The 18032-nt window shown below is 34.9% G+C and overlaps 1 protein-coding gene and 1 pseudogene across 2 annotated transcripts in view; one reads left to right on the top strand and one right to left on the bottom strand.

Moving 5' to 3' along the window:
* The window catches only part of LRRTM4 (leucine rich repeat transmembrane neuronal 4), an 881514-nt gene that overhangs the window by 123167 nt on the left and 740315 nt on the right, over positions 1-18032 (bottom strand). The window lies entirely within an intron of this gene.
* LOC131765900 (NADH dehydrogenase [ubiquinone] flavoprotein 3, mitochondrial pseudogene) lies at positions 4778-5102 on the top strand (annotated as a pseudogene).

Below are 18032 nucleotides of genomic sequence, written 5' to 3'. Positions count from 1 at the left end.
CATATTGCTAGAATACTGTGAAGGAAGAGCTCTGAAATCACAGCCCACACTGCCCTGATGAACAATTGACAGGACAGGGTGTGTCAGGAGGACAAATGCCCATTGCGACCAAGGGGAAGCCTTTGTGAGATTATTTCAGGGTGTTCCCCATCAGCCAAGCACACCCCTGATCCTGTGCTTGTAATCAATCCAGAGACTGTGAAATGGTCAAGTGGGGGTTCATCTCTTCCTTCTCTGTCAGCAGTATCTTAATTTCCACATCATATGAAGATTTATTCAGGCCAAGCATCTGCAGGTCACATTCCAGACTGATCAGGGCTTGACACAGCACCACTGCCCCATCATGGTCCAAGCTAATCCATCCCAGGTGAACCTCAGTGATTTGCAGACAGTGAAAGCTAAGCCCAGGTCCTCACAATAAGCAGATGAGCTCACACATCTCCAACCCAAGATTCTCTAATTTACACTTAGGATGTTTCAAAGCTTCACATAACTCTTTGACAGCAGCATCATATACCTTATTGTTCCCTAGTTTCAGAGTTTTTAGGTTTTCACTGTGAATAAGAATAGTAGCAAGGTCCACACAGCAAACAGTAGTGAAGTAACAACCCATCAACCACAACTCCTATAGTTTGCAGTTTGGGTGCTTCAATGATTCACATAGAGTTATCTTCCAGGAAATTTAAGGTAAAAGGTCAGGGAGGACTTTTAGGTTCTGAGTTGATAGGTCATCGACCATCATTGTTGAAATAACTGAAGAAAATTACTGATCCATATCTAGGACATAGATTGATATTTATGAATGCCCAACCTCATATTCTTTGACAATACTTAAATGCTAACTCATGCTCTGTGAGATCAATTTCACCTTATGACTTAAAATATTCCACAAGAAAACATTTTCTCCTTAAATGATGGTTAGAGCTAAAGCTATTAAAATCTTATATATTTTCCAATTTGTTATAAAAGAAAACATACACTCTAAAATTTTATCTTATTTGACAGATAGTAAAATCATATGAGATACTTTATAAAGTTTCCTTTAAAACCAAACAACAATGGAATGTTACTCAGCCATACAAAGAAAGAAAATTGAGTTATTTGTAGTGAGGTGGATGGACCTAGAGACTGTCATACAGAGTGAAGTAAGTCAGAAAAAGAAAAACAAATACCATATGCTAACACATATATATGGAATCTTAAAAAAAAACAAAAAAGGTTCTGAAGGCCCTAGGGGCAGGACAGGAATAAAGACAGACGTAGAGAATAGACTTGAGGACATGGGGAGGGAGAAGGGTAAGCTGAGACGAAGTGAGAGAGTGGCATTGACATATATCCACTACCAAATGTAAAATAGATAGCTAGTGGGAAGCAGCTGCATAGCACAGGGAGATCAGCTGGGTGCTTTGTGACCACCTAGAGGGGTGGGATAGGGAGGGTGGGAGGGAAACGCAAGAGGGAGAGGATATGGGGTTATATGTATACATATAGCTGATTAACTTTTTTATACAGCAGCAACTAACACAATGTAAAACAATTATACGTCAATAAAGATGTTTAAAAAAAAACCACATTCTGCGAATAGATTATTGGTAGAGAAAAAACAAATTCATTTATCCTAGTCTCTTCTTTTGCTCTCCACACTGTTTAATGAAACCACAAAAAAACATAAAAAATCAGATCATTTTAAATCAACATTAAAATTAAAACCAGCAAATAATAACATCAGTATGCCAAAATGTTAAAAAAAAAACAAAAGGGCTACCCTGGTGGCGCAGCGGTTGAGAGTCCGCCTGCCAATGCAGGGGACACGGGTTCGTGCCCCGGTCCGGGAAGATCCCACATGCCGCAGCTTAGGCCCATGAGTCATGGCCGCTGAGCCTGCGCGCCTGTAGCCTGTGCTCGGCAACAGGAGAGGCCACAACAGTGAGAGGCCCGCGTACCAAAAAAAAAAAAAAAAAAAAAGTTCTGAAAACATATAATGTGGATAAATCTAAAAAGTGAATCTGAGGGCATTAACTTTGAAGAGATATCATCCTGCTGTTGGCATATGTGGGTACTGTATGAGGTTAAGAGACCTTGATAACAAGGCCCCCAACTGGGATGTGGAGATTCAAGAGAAAGCACAAATAATAAAAAGAAGAGAGAGAGAGAGAGAGAGAGAAAAAGCACAAATAATGCTGCTGTTGAAGTATGAGAATAAATAGTAGATTTAGATAAAGACGTTTCTGGAATTTTTTAAAGTGGGAAATTGAAATAAACAATTCATAGAAGAACTACAGTTGTTTACTCTGGTAATCATTCAATTACTCTGATAAAGAAACAAATTAAGAAAAAATGAGGTGTTATTTTTATTTTTATATATTTAAATTAATATTACATTGGGTATATACCCAATATAGTTGAAGTGCAGGTTAAGAGGTCTCTTATGTAAATAAATGTAAATATTGCAATAGGAACACTTATTAATGAAAATATTAAGCCACATGTAGCAAAAGCATTATCAGTACACCTAGAATGTATCTCAGAAATTTGATTTCTAGGAATTTCCATCAAAGGTTAATATTGCTTTGTGTAATTTGTGTAAAAGTGTCCTTTTAATAGATAAAAACAGGAAATGACCTAAGTGTTTAATATAAGTTAATACTTAAATTACTACCTATTTATCAATAAAATATTTTATTTGCCATTTAGAGCATATATATTAAATGATATGTGAAAATGTCCTTGTATATCATTAAGCTGAAAGTGTTTTAAACGTGCATAGTGTTTTTTAAAAAACACTATGTCTATATATATGTCTATAATCAAAATATTAAATATATACATATGGCTAAAATAAAGTTTATACAATGATACAGCAAATTTAGAATTGGTCATTGCATTAATTTTGCTTCTTTGCTTTCTTGCTTTTCTCTATCCCCTCCCAAGTTTTGAAAAATAAACATACATGTCTTCTGTTCTTTAAAAAAATTATTAAAACAAAAGAAAAATTTACAGCAAAAAATCTTCAAAATTCTTATTAACAAAGTATGTTTCTCTTACTGCTCCAATATATAAATGTTTCCATTACCCTTTTTGTTTGAAACACATTTATTTACAAATTTATCAATATAATATACATAGAAATACATAACTTTTATTCAGATATTCATATTAGTGTATTCATAATGAAATATTTGAATCTAGTGGACAACTTCTGGGAGTTCAGAAGTTCAAAAGTTTGCCTTTTGTAACCTCTAGGCAAAAGATTACAATTACTGGTTTTCCAAGGCAGAAAACCTGGCATGTACAATTGTACGTATTTTGTATTTTCATGTGACTTTTTACTGTCTATTTATTTTGCACTTAATCCTACCCTGTAATATGTTAAGGAAATGCTAAGGATACCGGCACAGGAGTTGAAAGAGAGTAACTTCAAAATCCTGCTTTGTCACTAATCATATCTCTTGTTTTTTTGTACATCATCTGAACTTTGTGTCTCATTAGTCCATTACAAAGAAATACTGTTATTATAAATAACATTTAACATTTATTGAGTGTCTAATACATACTGGGCAGTATTTAGTATGTTTAAAGGGTAATATATACTGCTCAAAACAACCCTATGAAAAGGTTTCTATTTTATAACCAAAGAAACCAGAATAAATAGCTTTAAGAAAGAAACAACAAATGACAAAGCTGGGATTCAGGCTCTTTCTGATTCCAATATCCTTGTGCTCAACCCATATCCTTCACCTCCTCACTTAATTAAATACAATGCTTTTTAGCCCTTCCGGCTTTATAGTTTTTTTAATGAAGTACAATTACATGATAATACAGAAAATTGTTTTGGAAAGTATAAATAGCTATGTTTTAAATACAAATTCAATAGCAGTTACTCTTCTGTATGTTGGGTTTAAAGAAGCCCCACAACATAGTCTTTTGCCAGAGAATAGTTATAAACTGGCTTCCAAGACACCTATGTGAAGACATTTTCTTGCGGACTGCACAAGAGTCCTGATGTTCCAGAAACTTGAACTATTCAGTATCCGAAGGATCTGGGGACTTAAAATGTCAGCTCATATAAATTAAATTAGCAGGAAACGTTTGGTGCTGTGTAGTGCCTCTGCTTAAGTGGCTGGTAAGGTCTGGCAGTAGTGGGTATTTGTACTCTTGGAACACAATCCCTTTCAGGTTGAGAGTGTGTCCTTGGGATGTGAGGAAGCTTAGATGAAATGGTAATTCACGGCAGTGCTCAGAAAATGCTTTTTTGAATCTAGCAATCACTTATTTGTTGCTTCTACCTAAAATTGCTGTGAATTTTGTTCTTTACTCAGGGAAGTGCTTGGAAAGGGTGATAAAGGCAGCTGCAACTTCTCAGGTGAGAAACAAATGCTGAGAAATGCTATTGTCCTGAAAAGATCATGCTGAAGGTCATGCTCTGGACCAGACACAACAATAGACAGTAGAAACGTGACCTTCCTGACTGAAAGAAAAAGAAGGTTGTACTCTGAGGAGAAGGAGGGAAATATTATATACACATGTAATTATTATATTTATTATATATACTACATATATACTATGTATATCATAAAGCAATTATAATATTATATATATGATATATAGTACATATATATGATGTATATCATAAAACAATACTCTGTAAATGCAATTACTCTGTTAAACTGAGTTCTATTGATCGATGCTTGAACAAAGTAAGAATTGAAAATGAGGATCTTGTTCACATATACTTGTTGACTTTGAAGGAGGATTGGCCTGTGCCCGAGTCACGGCCATGGCAGCCTTGCTTCTGCTGGGGCAAGGTTGAGCTAGGGTGCTGAAGACCGTGTTTCTAGAAGCAAGAGTGTTTCGAGGAGTTGCTCCTATAGTTTCTCTCTCTGCAGAATCAGGAAAGAATGAAAAGAGATTGCCAACAAATCCCAAGAAGCAAAGTCCACCAAAAAGCCACCACCGCCCTTGCTGAGCCATTTGACAGCACCACCTACAAGAATCTCAAGCTTCATGACTACAGCACATACACCTTCTTAGACCTAAACCTGGGCTTCTCGAAGTTCAGGATGCCTCAGCCCTCTTCAGGAAGAGAGTCACCTCGCCCCTGAGAGCTCAGTTAAAAGATTAAACTTTCTGTGTCTTTCTGCATTCTTGCCTGAAAAAATAAAATCTGCTCAGCAGTCAAAGAAAAAAAAAAGAATTAGAATTAAAAGAGAGAAATGTAACTTTAATAAATGAAGACATCTAGCTGGCAAGATGGATTCTTATGGTTGCAGAAAACCACGTGGTTAAGAATGGCACCATCTGAATATTCTTTTGTGTAATCTAAAGCAGATTCTACTTCCAGACTATATTTCTGCCCTCCAATCATCTACTTTTGCCAGGGCAGAATTTAAATCATACACCATCACAGCAGTATTCAAAACTGGAAACACTTTGTTGGTGACTTAAACATAACCCCTCTGGACATTTCTACCTCTCCCCTACTCACCACTTTCATTCAAATTATTTTATTATTTGTAGAATTGTCCATTTCCTCCAGGTTATTATAAACTTCTGGTAAGAGAGAAAATCTAACTGCCCAGAGCCTTGTACTTGCATGTAATCATTCAGTTCACACAACATTTTGGTATATAATTAAGAGTGTGTGTGTGTGTGTGTGTGTGTGTGTGTGTGTGTGTGTGTTTCCATGTCAGAAGATTAAGATGAAAAGGTTAGTGATGTCCTCTAGATCACATAGTTAGTGTAGCAGATATAGTAAATGAATCCTGCTTGGCACTAAATTTACATTGCTTCCTCTATTCTTCACAGGTAAAAGTGTTTTATAGTTATATATCTTTGATTCCCACCTTTCATTGGCTAAGGTCAAGTCCATAGTTTTTCAAATGATAATTTTAAATAGATGCTAGTTATACATAAATAACTAAAGCACTCCCCAGAAATTAATAGAAAATACAGAGGGAAAGAAAGTCATTTTCCTTACATATTTATTACCAAGTTAATTTTTCACAATTTTCTGATGATGTAGAAGGTAAGACAACCATACTTCACAAGTCTAACACTCAGGCATCTGAAATACACTGGGTGACTGAATTAGATTCAAAAGTTCTTACCTATTTGGAACATCAGGTGGCATCTAATTAAGATGAAATTTAATAAAAAATAATGTTAAATACTACACTGATTTTTTTTTTAAATCTGCAAGACTTAAAAAGATTTAGGCACACCTAGCCTAAACTTGCTCACTACATTTTAGCATGGGAAACCAAACAAATTATATCCCATTTTTAGGATGATTGTCAGGGTTACTAAGTAAATTGGGAATATTCCATCAAAAGAATTTTGCTTAAGAGAATAAAAATCTTGGGGAAAATATGATCGTCTTCTTGCAGTATTTTGATATGGTCATGTGGGATAAAAATTGAACTAATTCTCCTTGTTTTTATAGTGGTAGAATTCAGATCAAAAGGCAGAACATGGAGTCGAAAACTTCCTCTCACTACATAACCAAGTTGGCCAAAGACAGAATGAAATACCTGGGGAGTATAAATTTCTTCACTCCTTGAATTTTTTATGCAGAAATTTAAAAACCATTTGTTTGGGATTTTTAAAAAGGGGTTTCAGTGTCAGACAGTGCTTATAATCCCATCAAAATCTTGATTATTACTTATGTTCTTCATATTCTTGTAGGAGAGAATTGTTACTGGGACTCTGACAACATTCTCTACCTTCATTCTTCATTAGGTTATGTTGCCTCACCACACTCTCCCATGGCACAAGCAATCATTGTGTAGCACTTTGCACACATGCTGTTTTCAGAAGTTATTTAGCATGTGTGTTCAAATCCTTTCTTTCACTTTGGACTATATGCGCCATGAGGGCAAGGATCATGTCCATCCTGATATTCATGGTTTACCCACCCTTATGGAGGAAGAAGTGGGTGCCCTTTTCAGAAGCCGCTTCTAGACATTCTCTGGTAGTGAAAAATAGTCAAAGACCAATAGAGTATTGATGACAACAACACCATGAGATCTAGGAGATGGGCATGGCCCACCTATCTCATGGGTTATTTTGAATGAAGTTTATAAAATTAAAGTCTTTTCCAAAGATAGCATTTTACTTTCTTGTACCTAGTTTTCTTTCACCTTTGTTTTTTTATCAGAGAAGTTATTATCTGTTCATAAAACTCTTATTCCTAATTTGAAGAGGTCAGTTTTTCTAGGCTTTTTCCTAACTTCTCATTAAGCATCTGGGCTTAATGAGCTCCCTCCCATAATTGCTAAAAGTCAAGGTTTAAATATTTTAGAATCAAGGGGATCACTAAGATCTAACCTTACTTTAAATGAATAAATTAGGCAGAAATACACACATATAGGATATAGATATTGACTAAATAAAGAGCAAAGACTATACAGTTAAACAAAGAGAGAGAGAGAGAGAGAGAGAGAGAGAGAGAGAGAGAGAGAGAAAGAGAGAGAGACCTGTTATTACCTGATGACCCTGTTTAGTATTATATAAAAGGAAGATGTATTAACACTGTTGCACTGCATATTACTAGACAGCAAGTAAGAAACTAAATCAAATTTATCTTTAGATCTCTGAAGATTAAGTTTAGAGTCCAAAATACTACATCACATTATGAAAAATGTATATATCAAAACTCCCATATTCAAATCATTTAAATTACTTTGAAGAAGGCACATGTTACTCTTAGGGTGATCAATAAAACTTTCACAGAAGACTTTACTTAGAAGCTGGAGTGAAATGAGCAGGCAGGGAGGAGTCTTGGTAGGTACTATACCAGATCCCATCCCTGAAAGCAAACAAAATAGAGGAACTTGGTACTATTCCTTCCAGAGCAGGATAATGCTCTTGCCAAAGAATAATCCCAATTACCTACCTCCCTTCAAGATTTATCCAGAGTTAAGGAATTAAATTCCTTTGAGGGGCTTCCCTGGTGGCGCGGTGGTTGAGAATCTGCCTGCTAATGCAGGGGACACGGGTTCGAGCCCTGGTCTGGGAAGATCCCACATGCCGCAGAGCAACTAGGCCCGTGAGTCACAACTACTGAGCCTGCGCGTCTGGAGCCTGTGCTCCTCAACAAGACAGGCCGCGATAGTGAGAGGCCTGCGCACCGCGATGAAGAGTAGTCCCCGCTTGCCACAACTAGAGAAAGCCCTCGCACAGAAACAAAGACCCAACACAGCCAAAAATAAATAAATAAACAAATGTGGGTTTAAACAAAAAATTCCTTTGAGGATCACTGAATATTTCAGAAGTTAATTTAAATCTCTTTGTATGCACTTCAACTGCGGAACAATCTCAGTTCCCACCATCCTTCTCTTTGAAGCCTTGACAAATTCACCAGAATGAAACTATGATGATCTCATTTTGAACATTTTCCTCAGGGTTTTCATCAGCTCTGCTGGTTTCCTTTCTTTCCTTAGAGCAAATTCAATTTCCTTATGACTCAGCAAGCAACATTGGATGGGCCCTCATCTTTTTTTTCCTAAGACAAATTTAAAACCTTTCTCTTCCAAAAGACAAAACTTGGAAAACTCTGCACTGCATCCCTTTTTCAAACAATCCTTGATTGATGTGTCATGTTGTGTCACATCACTCTAGGTAACTCCTGTCTCCTTGCATTGTATCCAGCAATGAGCAAGTGAGAATGATGGACTGAACTGAACAAGAAACATTAGGATGCAACGTGATGCTTGTTGGACAGGTTTCTTTGAGGTTTTACAAAATATTCTGCCAATGAATACAAATATGAAAGACTTCAAATCATGTTTGCAAACCAGATTGGACACAAATAAGGCCAAGTATAAATGATTTAAATATAAAATGCCTGGGACATGGTCAAAACTCTGGAAACACTTTTGCTGTTCATTTCTTCTGGGTATCTTTGGTGAGGATGATGTATGTTTATTTTAATTTTTTGTTTCCTTTTATGAGTGTTAGAATTAAGTTACTATAATAAATTCTTTAGACATTTTTCAGTTGGGGAGATATTTGCCATTAGGTTAGTGTGCAACTGATGCTACAGTGGTCCTAAAACCACAAACAATATACTCCCATCACTGTTCATAGATTTTCCCCTATTTGGTAACACCACTTTAGTATGTAATCACTGACTTAGCCTTTTAAAATAGGGTGCTTTTGTCATTTTATAATTTTCGGCACTATGAGGCAGATGTTGTCTGCAATAGAATATATTTTCTATCAGACATATACCTTCCTATAACACACACAAGTACACATATACATGTATATCTCTTGTCATTCTAATTAGCAATGGAAATTCCACCAAAGTCCCAAGATACATAGGATTGAGGTTTTAATGGCTTACATAACCTTAGGAATTTTCTAGAGACTAGCTTCATGAGAACTTCTTACTAATTCTTACCACCAAGTTAACAAAAAAAAAAAAAAAAAGTCCTACTGGATCAGTTCATGTGTGGGGACATTTCCTGTTGATACAGATGTTCTGTCCTACACTGGGCTAATGTGAGTATCACAGGTTGAGTCAGGAAAAAAAAAAATATAAAGTCTTCTGATCGAATTAAGTATTTTTCAACTGAACTCAGTCAATCTATAGTAAGATTTTAGACATAGACTCTCATGCAAAAATCTCAGAATAAAAGTAGATTTTTCTGATATTATTATTTTGTACTTGATTGATTAAATTAATAGCTCATGGAGGCATCAGATTTAAGGTCCAGTCTGTACTCCTACATGAATCTGAATCACATTTATTAATATTTCAGTATCTTCTATCTACAGACATGCCACGGTCAGTTTTCAACAATTTTTTTCTAGTGTGAACAGGATAAGAAAAAATATCCCTCATTTATATAGCATCCTTCCATCAGAATGTTCTTTGTACACTGTACATGGTTAATTTTTCCTCTCAAAAACATGCATTAAACTCCCACAGATCTATTAGCAATTTCAAGGGCCTATTTTAGGATTATGTTAGAGAAAGGCTTTAGCAGAATAAGAAAGCCTGGTATAGCCCTCACTCAACTTAAGGAAGTTCAAACTATTTTTATATTGTCAAGTTCTATGCAGAAATATTGTTAAGAACATAATAAAAAATATCCAGTGGATTTGCAATAGGCAATATGTAGGAGAGAGCCCTGTCACTTAAATAAAAAGAAGCTTAAAATTTTAACTGAGTCAGATCCAGATGAAAGAGTATGAAGTAGACCTCTGATTTTCTCTGGGCAATCCTTCTTTTTGCCGCCATTAAATCATCCTTTGTCTCTTCGTATTCTCAAGTACCTGAATTATCATTATATTTTCACTGGTCACCCTATTAAAATTGCTTTCAGGAAAGGACAAGGAATTTACTCAACCCTATACATGTGCAAGTGTTAACAGTTTTATTTGACCTCTCTGGGGTTTTATATTTTAAAAGCTAATAAAACTTGAAGGTGAGGAAGATAATTTCAGGTAGCAAGTTGAAGAGACTGAGCCTTCTCTTTGCCTTTCAGATTGTATAACAAGATAGTCACCAGTTTCATATATTTTTCTTGTGTTAGGCTTGTCTTAACTTTATAAATGCAGACTGGCAAAGCTCTGAAATCTCACAGGATGGTTTGGCTTATTCTGAGGCTGATTTGAAAAATGAATTAGAGGTGAGAAAGGGTAGATGATTGAAATTTTTTAAAAAGGTCAGATCTTTTTGGGGAACTTAAAAAATGTCTGCCAACTTCAGATATACTTAAGTACATGGTTGGCATTATGTGTGATATAAGTAAATGTATGCTATTAAAACCAAATACAATATAATCAAAGGTAAAATGAATTTACTTAACCTAAGAAGTAGAATTAAGAGTTTATATTGCATGATTATAAGATAATTTGAAAGAAAACTACAAACTAAAACAATACCCAAGGAAGGACAACAAAATATTCTAGCAGGCAACAATGTATAAAATAATAATAATAATTATAAGGAACTAGTATTATGAATGTGCACATTATTTGGCATTTCATACATAAATTTACAATTACCTTCTTATAATATGCCCTTCTAGGTGAGTGATAATGTAATCCATTTAGGACAGAAAGTGAGACATTTTCAATATAAATGGAAGGAAAAAGAGATTTAGGGAGACAGAAGACAATTACCCAAAATTGAATTTTGTCAGAACAAATAGATTAACAGTCCTATCCTGGGAGAAGTATCCTGGGATCTTTAATGCTCACTAGTAGCCAGGATCATTCTTTTATTTTTCACTGGAGAGACATATGATGTTTTATCCTACTGAAGTCTTCCAGTGTTTACTGTTTGCTCAGCATTTTTGCATACCAATGCCTTTTACTGCCTTCTCCAGGAAGAATATATAGTTTACATTTGGATCTGCAGAGTTGCTGAGTAGTCTGACAAAATCTTTTTGAAAAGGTTGTGTGCTGGGTCATATAATAAGAGATATTATAACCCTCTCTGGCATCTCTCTTTGAGTCCTGCAGGACAGTACATTGTTGAATAAAGATTGCATGGGCATAGTCAGAACACCCCCAACTCCATCCTTAGTGTTTCCGCAAAGAAAAACTGAAATCTTTGGATAAAATATTTTCTTTGGGAGAAAAAGAAGCTATCGAAAGAGGTTAGGTAGCAAGGGCAGATATACAGCAGGGCAGGTGAATGAAATTTGTCCAGTATCTTTGATTATACTGCTAAACAGAGTAGTGGCCGATTCCTTTCCTATCACTTTAGATCTTTAATTTTTCTCCATTTTCAAACTTCATGAAAATGTTGTAACTCAGCTGCTCCCCAATAATACACAATTTAATCATCCTACCTTTCTACTAATCTGTGTTCTCTGAATGAATCCAGGGACACTGCTTCTGATTATGTGTACAGAGTTCTACATCTTACAGACTACATAATTAGGTTGCAACACAGCACAATGTAGGTTATAAAATCGTTGAAAAAAATCAGCACAACCTCAGCTTGGTTACCCATACTTTAAAATGGCATATTCTATACTGTAGAGAAGAAACATTATCTCAACTTTCATTTCATTTAGAGTTGCAAAGGTAGAAAAAAAAATGTACTTCCACTTAAATATTTAAAACACCCTTTTGCCAAATTTGCCTTAAAAGTTCAGATTACTGTATCTGATGCACAGTAATAAGATATTAACATTAAAATGATTTCTAGTCCAATCTCTTGATATTATAGATAATGAAACTGGGCATAAGTGGAGTTGAGGATTTGACTAACATTTTATAGTAGTTAGTAGAGCATCTAGAGTTTATACTATAGTCTACTTTTAACCAGTAACTAGTTTAGCAATCTAAATAGTCTTACCACATCTTCTAGTCAAGGATATCTCAAGTAAATTCCTGTATTGAATTAAAAACTCTGTGTTTCTGCCATAATTTATGTATCCCACTTAAGCATATAAAACTTGTAAAATTGTGTGGTAGATAGATTCTGAGATGGTTCCCCAATGATTTCTTCCTCTTTGTACTAATGTCCTTGTATAATCAAATGGGCAGGAATTGTGACTTGCTTCTAACTAATAGAATACAGCAGTTGATGGGCTATTATGCATAATTGTAATTTTGCCTTCCTAACTAAAAGCCTGCTTCTCATTTTATGAGCTGTCCTATGAAGAGACCTGGGTGGAAAGGAACTGAGAGCTACCTCTGACATCCAGTAAGGAATTCAGTCTACCATTCACACAGTACAAGGAATTTAATCCTGTCAACAACGGTGTAAGTAAGTTTCAAGAAGATTATTCCCCAGTCAAATGTTCAGATAAGTCCTCAACATACACCAGTACCTTGATTGAAGCCTTGTGAGAGACCCTGAAACAGAGGACCCAGCTATGCCATGCCTGGACTCCTGACCCACAGAAATGGTGAGGCAATAAATACGTTTGTTTTAAACTGTTAATTTTGAGATAATCTGTTATGCAACAATAGATAACTAATAAAATTTGCTTTTGAGTAAAATAACAAGGTACAATGTTTAAAGGAGATAAATCTTGTCTACAATCAAGGGAATGTAACTGCAACATACAAACATTAAGTCTTTTCCATACTTCAGGGTAGGTTAAAATCAAAGTCATGAAACCCCTATTAAAATGATCATAAAGCAATTGCACAACCATGAATCAATAAAAGCAATAATAAAAATGGAATTAATAATAGAAGTAAATTATAATTACCTTCCAAAATGTCTTTACACATAACAAATGGTTCTTTGAATGTCACTCTTTACTTGTCTATAGATCCCCTTACTGAAGTGCTCAGAGTGTCATCTCCAGGAAGCCACCTCTGACCTCCAGTGTCTGTCTATGGTCTTAGCTTCATTTGTCCTCCCTAAGAATTTACTGGACGTGTCAGTTATGCAGCACCTAAAATAAGTTACTGATTGTACTGATGGGTACACAGACCCATATCTTGTCTCCCTAATATGCCTCTCTAAGTAAGTGAAACTTCCTAAGGTCATGTATAATATCTTTTACCTCTCTAATACCAGCATAATATATAGACATTTATGACAGACAAGATGCTCATATATCTGTCTTTGTAGGTTATGTTGCTGATGTTATCAATAGAAATAATCTGTCTCTTTCATTTAAGGGAAAATTCAAATATCAAAAGTTTTCAAGACATGAGGAAGTCCATTTGCATTATAGTAGGAAATTAGGTAGTTTGCTTAGTATTTTCAGACCTAGAGCCTCCTTGACACTGGTGTATTTATGATCACCTAGTCAGTCAACTATGCATTATACACAGCCTAGTTGTAAAATCAGCTCTGAAAAAAATAGCTAGTTCCTCTGAGCAATTATTGATTTTTCTCCTGGTATGCAGGCAGCTAATTAGACTAACACTTTACCCCATTCTTAAATTTTGTGATAGCCTTGTGACACTGTCATGAGTGAGACCAACATGCTACTAGGTAGCATTTTGTTATATGACCTTATGGTTAATCAAGGTATGCTGCTTGAAGTCACAAGTTTTACTAGGAGAAACACTTGAAACTGGTTGATAGATTGATACCCCAAACCTAATGCTAATGCAGTTAAACACAAGAGGACTAATGAACAGTATACAGAATAAATTTAAGTATTGATTACTTCTTTTGAAGGTCAGTATCCTCTAATCCTTTGAATCTGTTGAAAATTTGTAAGGTTAATTACTCCTAATTTAATAGCAAATCATGTTTGTCATAAACAAGATTTAATAAAGATTTTAAAACTGAGAAAAAAGTTATAAATACCAACATAATATCTACCTCTCACAGAGAATCATTGTTAGTATGTTGGAGTACTTTATGGAAAATTCAAATCATATTGTATAGGAAATGTTTGTGTTTTTATTTGGACATTGGCATATAATTTTTCTCCTGCCTGGAACATTCTTCCAAACAGTCTTTTTCTGCTTAAATCCTATTCATTCTTCTTGTCTCATCCTAGACAACCATTGAGGAAGTCTTGACAATTCACAATTGACTTTTACTCAACAAGCTATGCTCACCAAATTTTTATTGTGTTCCCTTAGTATCTTTCTCTTTTATCTCAACACATACACACACAATATCACATTTAAATTGCCTGATTCTTTGTTTAACTCTATAGCTAGGCTACAATCCTCGTGAGGGCAAGGACAATGTTTTGCACAAAACTGTACCGCCAAAATAGGCGTGTATCAAAATAGTAATAAACATTTCATAAATGAATGTCTGGGCAAATGAATGGCCTGTTTCAATATACAAATTAAATTATGAGTATATTTGATGATGATCAAGTATTGAGAATAATATTTTGAATAGCTGTGTAATATTCCATCACATGAATGGCAATTGTTTATTGAGATATTCTTTTTTCTTGTTGGTCATTGATGTTATTTCTAATGCTTTGCTATTTTAGATAGAAATTCAGTGGTTCATTTTGTACTATAATCCTAATCTCTTTTTCTGATGATTTCCACAGAATATATTCCTACAAATAGAATATTTTTAAGGCTCTTGATACTACTGCCAGATTACATTATTTGAAAAGATTAATGATTAGTAATGTTAACAGTGGGTATAATTTATTTCTTACCATTTTCTTATTTTATAGTTGACAGTGTCAGGTTTCATGTTTTAGTTATGTGATGAAGATCAAATATTCTGTTCATGTATTTATCGCTTATCTGTTACAATAATTTACATGTCTTAATTTATTATAATTATTTCCATTTCTCATCTATAGATTTTCTGCCAGTATCCCTGCTTAATTTGTTTATTGGAGTGGCATTTTATTTGTGGAATTATTTTTATGTCTGTATGTTCCACTACACAATGGCAGAAACTAGAAGCTTCTACATGAGCCAAGTAGCATACAGGTTAAAATAAACACATGTTCAGATTCACCAGAGGACAGACAGCAGAAGCAAGGAGAACTACAATCCTGCAGCCTGTGGAACAAAAATCACATTCACAGAAAGATAAACAAGATTAAAAGGGAGAGAATATGTACCAGATGAAGGAACAAGATAAAACACCAGGAAAACAACTAAATGAAGTGGAGATAGGCAACTGTACAGGAAAAGAATTCAGAATAATGATAGTGAAGATGATCCAGGATCTCGGAAAAAGAATGGAGGCAAAGATCGAGAAGATGCAAGAAATGTTTAACAAAGACCTAGAATTAAAGAACAAACACTTAAAATAATTAAAGAAAAAACAAACAGAGATGAACAATACAATAAGTGAAATGAAAAATACACTACAAGGAATCAATAGCAGAATAACTGAGGCAGAAGAATGGATAAGTGACATGGAAGACAGAATGGTGGAATTCACTGCAGCAGAACAGAATAAAGAAGAAAGAATGAGAAGAAATGAAGACAGCCTAAGAGACTTCTGGGACAACATTAAACACAAGAACATTTGCATTATAGGGGTCACAGGAGAAGAGAAAGAAAAGGACCCAAGAAAATATTTGAAAAGATTATAGTCAAAAATGTCCCTAACATGGGAAAGGAAATAGCTACCCAAATCCAGGAAGTGCAGTGAGTCCCAGGTAGGATAAAGCCAAGGAAAAACAGGCCAAGACATAGTAATCAAATTGGAAAACGTTAAGGCAAAGAAAAATTATTGAAAGCAACAAGGGGAAAATGACAAATAACATACAAGGGAACTTCCATAAGGTTAACAGCTGATTTCTCAATAGGAACTCTAAAAGCCAGAAGGCAGTAGCATGATATATTTAAAGTGATGAAAGGGAAAAAAACTACAACCAAGATTACTCTTCCCACCAAGGATCTCATTCAGATTCATTGGAGAAATCAAAAGCTTTACCGACAAGCAAAAGTCAAGAGAATTCAGCACCACCAATCCAGCTCTACAACAAATGCTAAAGGAACTTTTCTAAGGGGGAAACTCAAGAAAAGAAAAGGACCTACAAAAAAAAAAAAAAAAAGAAACAATTAAGAAAATGGTAATAGGCACATACATATCAATAATTACGTTAAACGTGACTGGATTAAGCGCTCCGAGCAAAAGACAGAGGTTTACTGAATGGATAGAAAAACAAGACCCCTATATATGCTGTCCACAAGAGATGCACTTCAGACCTAGGGAAACATAGAGACTGAAAGTGAGGGGATGGAAAAAGATATTCCATGCAAATGGAAATCAGAAGAAAGCTGGAGTAGCAATTCTCATATCAGACAAAATAAACTTTAAAATAAAAACTATTACAAGAGACAAAGAAGGACACTACATAATGATCAAAGGATCAATCCATGAAGAAGATATAACAATTGTAAATATTTATGCACCCAATGTAGGAGCACCTCAATACATAAGGCAACAGCTAACAGCTCTGAAAGAGGAAATCAACAGTAATACAATAATAGTGGGAGACTTTAACATCTCACTTACACCAATGGACAGATCATCCAAAGAGAAAATTCATAAGGAAACACAAGTTTTAAATGATACAATAGACCAGATAAATTCAATTGATATTTACAGGACAATCCATCCAAAAACAGCAGATTACACTTTCTTCTCAAGTGCACACAGAACATTCTCCAGGATAGGTCACATCCTGGGTAACAACTCAAGCCTCAATAAATTTAAGAAAATTCAAATCATATCAAGCATCTTTTCTGACCACAATGCTATGAGTTTAGAAATCAATTACAGGGAAAAAAAAAAACAAAAACATAAAACACACGAACACATGGAGGCTAAACAATACATTACTAAGCAACCAAGAGATCACTAAATAAATCAAAGAGGAAATCAAAAAATACCTAGAGACAAATTACAATAAAAACACAATGATCCAAAACCTATGGGATGCAGCAAATGCAGTTCTAAGAGGGAAGTTTATAGCTTTACAAGCCTACCCCAAGAAACAAGAGAAATCTCAAATGAACAATCTAACCTTACAGGTATAGGAACTAGAGAAAGAAGAACCAAAAAAAAAAAAAAAAAAACAAATTTGGCAGAATGAAAGAAATCATAAAGATCAGAGCAGAAATAAATGAAATAGAAAAAAAGAAAACAATAGCAAAGAGCAATAAAACTAAAAGCTTGTTCTTTGAGAAGATAAGCAAAACCACTAGCCAGACTCATCAAGAAGAAGAGGGAGAGGATTCAAATCAATAAAATTAGAAATGAAAAAGGAAAAGTTACAACAGACACTGCAGAAATACAAAGCATCCTAAGAAACTACTACAAGCAACTCTATGCCAATAAAATGGACAACCTGCAAAAAATGGACAAATTCTTAGAAAGGTATAACCGTCAAAGACTGAACCAGGAAGAAATAGAAAATATGAACAAACCAATCACAAGTAAAGAAATTGAAACTGTGATTAAAAATTTTCCAAAAAACAAAAGTCCAGGACCAGATGGCTTTACAGGTGAATTCTATCAAAAATTTAGAGAAGTGCTAACACCCATCATTCTCAAACTTTTCCAAAAATTGCAGAGGAAGGAACACTCCCAAACTCTTTCTATGAGGCCACCATCACCCTGATACCAAAACCAGACAAAGATACTACAAAAA

This window comes from Kogia breviceps, chromosome 11 (assembly GCF_026419965.1).
Source record: "Kogia breviceps isolate mKogBre1 chromosome 11, mKogBre1 haplotype 1, whole genome shotgun sequence".
NCBI lineage: Eukaryota > Metazoa > Chordata > Mammalia > Artiodactyla > Physeteridae > Kogia > Kogia breviceps.
Note: the sequence above shows the minus strand (reverse complement) of the source record. Positions and strands in the feature narration are given on the sequence as shown.